This window comes from Nycticebus coucang, chromosome 12 (genome assembly GCF_027406575.1).
Source record: "Nycticebus coucang isolate mNycCou1 chromosome 12, mNycCou1.pri, whole genome shotgun sequence".
NCBI classification, from domain to species: Eukaryota; Metazoa; Chordata; class Mammalia; order Primates; family Lorisidae; genus Nycticebus; species Nycticebus coucang.
Window position 1 is genome coordinate 16,158,705 of NC_069791.1, and position 4,068 is coordinate 16,162,772.

A 4,068-nucleotide genomic window follows, 5' to 3' on the forward strand; every position below is an offset into this window, starting at 1 on the left:
CTGATGGCTTGTGTGTGTGACTATGTGTGTGGTGTGTGTGTGCGCGCGCGTGCGTGTGCGCGCGCAGGAGGGAGGGTGTCTGCCCCTAGCGTCCCCCTCCCCGCGCTGTCTCCTTCGGATCGATGCTCCTGCCTCTTGCTGCTTCCTCTGGTGGCACACACGCTCGTACACACACACACACAACCTCCGAGTCACACTTGACTGATTCAACCACTTGGCCCGTGTGGAAACACCAACAGACATACAGCCCAGAGTCACAAAACACCACTTACAGCCACACACACACCTCACAGACGCCCGGCACATCCCAGAGGCCTGACCCACATGGCAAGCGCGCACCTGTTCTTATCCCTGCCCCCACCTACATGTGACACGTACACACATGCACATATGTGAACAAACATATGGCCTTGGCCGCTCAGACCCCAAGCTTTGAGCTTGCTGGATGGGGAGTAAGATGGGAAGGCTGGGGGCATATCATAGCCCCTCACTTCTGAATCTCTAAATAAGAAGCAGAAGGGAGGAAGGAGAAATAGCCAGAGGTCAAAGGAATTTGGACAGAAGTTAAGAAAAGGAGTGAAAGAGCAGAATGAGAGAGGGTTGGAAGGGGGAGCTATGCTCAGGAATGGAGCAGAAGTCTGGGCATTGGACCCAGGCCTAGGGGCTGCTCCACTAGCTCTCACCTTCCTCCCTCCCTTCCTTCATCCTTCCCCTCCTCCCTCCTCCCCTCTGAGAGGCGGAGGGAGTCACGGAGGCGGGGGGGCGGCGAGGGGGGGCTCCCTATCCAGTTAACAGAGAAGAAGTAATCAAGGGAAAGTTGTTAATTTGCTGATGCTCATTAGGGGCTATTAGCACCAAGGCTGTTGAGGTCTGATGGTGTCAGATGATGAGGAGGAGGGTGAGGTGCGGGGGACCAGAATTCTATCTCTAGTGGCTTCTTCGTTGCACTTGCAGGCTGGCGCAGCTCTGGGGAAAGGAAGGTGAGAGGCATATTCCCTGAACGTGGTGCTGGGCTTTAATTGGGAGAAAGAACCTGCAGTGAGAAGGGGATGGCACCGTGAAAAGAAGTTGGAAGAGAAGTTGTAAGGGGTTGAGACCAAGGGGCACAAGGGAAAACCAGCAAAGGGATCTGGAGATTTCTAGAGGGAGTGTGGACTTAGGCCTGTGGAGGAGGGAGGTTATGATCCATTTGTTAAGGGTTCGGGCACAGAGCTGTCAAAAGGAAGGGAGACTCTTCCATTCAGGTTTTGGCTTTGGGGAGCTGTCCTGCAGCACCAGAAGGGCCAAAGGGTTGCAATGTCCCTGGGCAGCCACTGGGTGGCAGCCCTCTCCCAGATACTTAGAACCAACTCAAGGGGGCATTTGGGAGTGAGTGTTCTCCAGGGAGGGTCCCAAATAGGGATCCTAGGAAGCACTGGGTAGAGTCTGATTCCTGAATTCCAAATGTTCTCAGGGGGAAGGGAATATCATCTCAGAGCATCTGTAATTCCCCTACCTCCCCACCCTCGCAAGTTGAGTGACACATGGAGCCTCTTCAAATGGCTGCAAATTGCTTCAGTCACCTGGGATGTTACCCGGGGAGCGGCGGGGGTGGAGGGAAGGTGATGAGGTGAGGTGGAGGCAGGCAAGGACTGATGGAGGCCAACGAACACCTTCAGGGAGAGTCTGGAGGAAGATAGGAGGTGTGAATCAGGTGATATCAGCATCTAGACCTGGCCTTGCCATTCATTGGCAGGGTCAGATCCCTGGAACTCTCTGAATCCCTGTTTCCCCATTTGTAAGACGGAGAAAATATTTATTTTCTCAGGATTTTTTTTTTTTTTTTTTTTTGGCCGGGGCTGGGTTTGAACCCGCCACCTCTGGCATGTGGGGCTGGTGCCCTACTCTGTTGAGCCACAGGCACCACCATTTCTCAGGATTTTTTGAGGATTACACCAGCTAATGCATGGAAAGTGCTTAGTACATTGGCTTGTACTTAGTAAATCCCTAATAAGTAAATAACTATTATTAGCATTAGTATTTGGATCCAGTGGTAAAACCACCAGTGCAGCCAAATCAGGGCAGAACCTGAGACTGTTTTTCAACCCAGGCTGTGCATTTGAACTCTAGGGAATTTATTTATTTATTTATTTTTAATTTCAGTGTGCTTGTTCATGTTTGTTTGAAGTACTCCTTTTTTGTTGATTTTCTTCTTTCTCCTGCGGTGCTGGCTGTTTTTGATGTTGTTGGTAGAGACGGGGTCTTACTCTGGCTGACTGCTGCTCATATGGGTTATGACCCTCTGAGCTCAGGCAATCCACCTGCCTCGGCCTCCCACAGCGCTGGGACTACAGGCGTGAGCTACGACGCCCGACCACTCTAGGGAATTTTTAAAAATGCTGATGCAGTTACTCCATAGATCAATTAAAGCAATTAAAGCAGAATCTCTGGGAGTGGGGACCAGATCTCTCAACATTTTAAGATCTCTATAAAGTCAAACTTGAGGAACCATGCTCTCCAGAACCTATGGACCCAAATCAAGCCTCCATAGTGTCACAGTCCCCAGTCTTAGGAAGTTCTTTCTTATGCGTAACCTGAATCTCTCTTACTGTTCTTTCTTCTTCATTTGAGAAGAAATGGGTCGCTACAAACACATATCCTCCCCCCCACCCCATCCCCACCCATTGCCCTGTACGTTGCAGCAAACCTTCACTGATAGTTTTCCTGTGTCAAGCCCCAAGACTGGCCCTGTGGATATAGTGAGGAGCAGCATAGTGCTGTCCTCAAATATCCCAGAGTGAAAGGAGAGACAAACATGTTGACCAGTGACTCTAGTGCAAAGGCCGGGAATGAAATACAAGGATGGGCCAGGGCTGCCAGGAAAGAGTGACAGGAGCCAGTAATTCTGACAGTGGTTTGAGACAGGGATGAGAAAAAGAAGAAATTAGTGCTGTGGACTTCAGTGGGATAATGCTTGAGAGATGGATCCAAGACTATTATTAGTTTTCCACTGCTTCTTTCTGCTTCTCTGACCCACCTACCTCTTGTCCAAGCCCTGACATATCCTGGCTCCTTCAGTATCCTCCCATCTTCTTGTCAGCACTTCATGGTCTCCTGCCCTTGCAACCCCGAGACCTCAGTACCCTGTCCTCCCAGGGTCCAGGAGGAGAATAGGCTTGGAGATATTCCTCCCTCCACTGGTGAGAGGCATTTAACCAGGCACTACCCAGGGCTTTAGCATCATGCTGACCTGAATTCAGCTCCATCATACCTGTGCTGTGTGGTCCTAGGCAAGTAACTTAGCCTGTCTGAGTCTCACTTTTCTCCACAAGCCATAAAACCAAGCTAATGCCCATGCTGTTGAAACAATGTGTGTCTAGCAAACAGTAGGTGTTCCATCAATAGTGGCAAGCATTACCATCATCCTGGAAAGGCTGATGGGAGCAAATTCCCCATGGACGCTTCCCTTGCAGATGGTCCCATCTGCTCTAGGTGCAGAAGCACCCTCCAGCGATGGGTTGGGGGGAGGGTAAACGGGGCACAAGGCCCCCTGGGACTTCCAGGCAGCTCTTCTTCGCTCCCCCGTGCATGAAATCACACGCACCCCAATCTGTTTGCATCCGTTTCATCTGCTAGCTCAGCAAATGCAGAGACAATTAAGGAGTTAATTAGCATGCAATTGGGAAGGGGCTGGAGGACCCAACAACACACCCCTCCCCCACCCCTTCACGCTCAGTGTTGCTCTCCACCCATGATCCTCGTCTTCTCATCTTCTCCCCCGTTTTCTCTCTTTAAAGTCCAAATGCTCCTCTTACTCACTTTCCTTTATTTCTCAGCTACTCTCTCCCTACCCTGTGCTGTCCTCTCTTCCTTTCTCTTCTTTCCCAATTCTTGTCTGGAATCTCCTGACTCCTCCTCCATCCCCTTTACCCACTGAAGTCATTCTCTTCTCCATCCTTCAAGGGCTCAAGTTTTCCTCCTCCTGACTCTCCCCCTTAACCCTAGCCCTAGTTCGCTTTCCATCTCTTCTCCCTCTCCCCTCATCATCCTTCCCTCTCCAACTTGAATTTGAGTCTCAAAAACTATGCC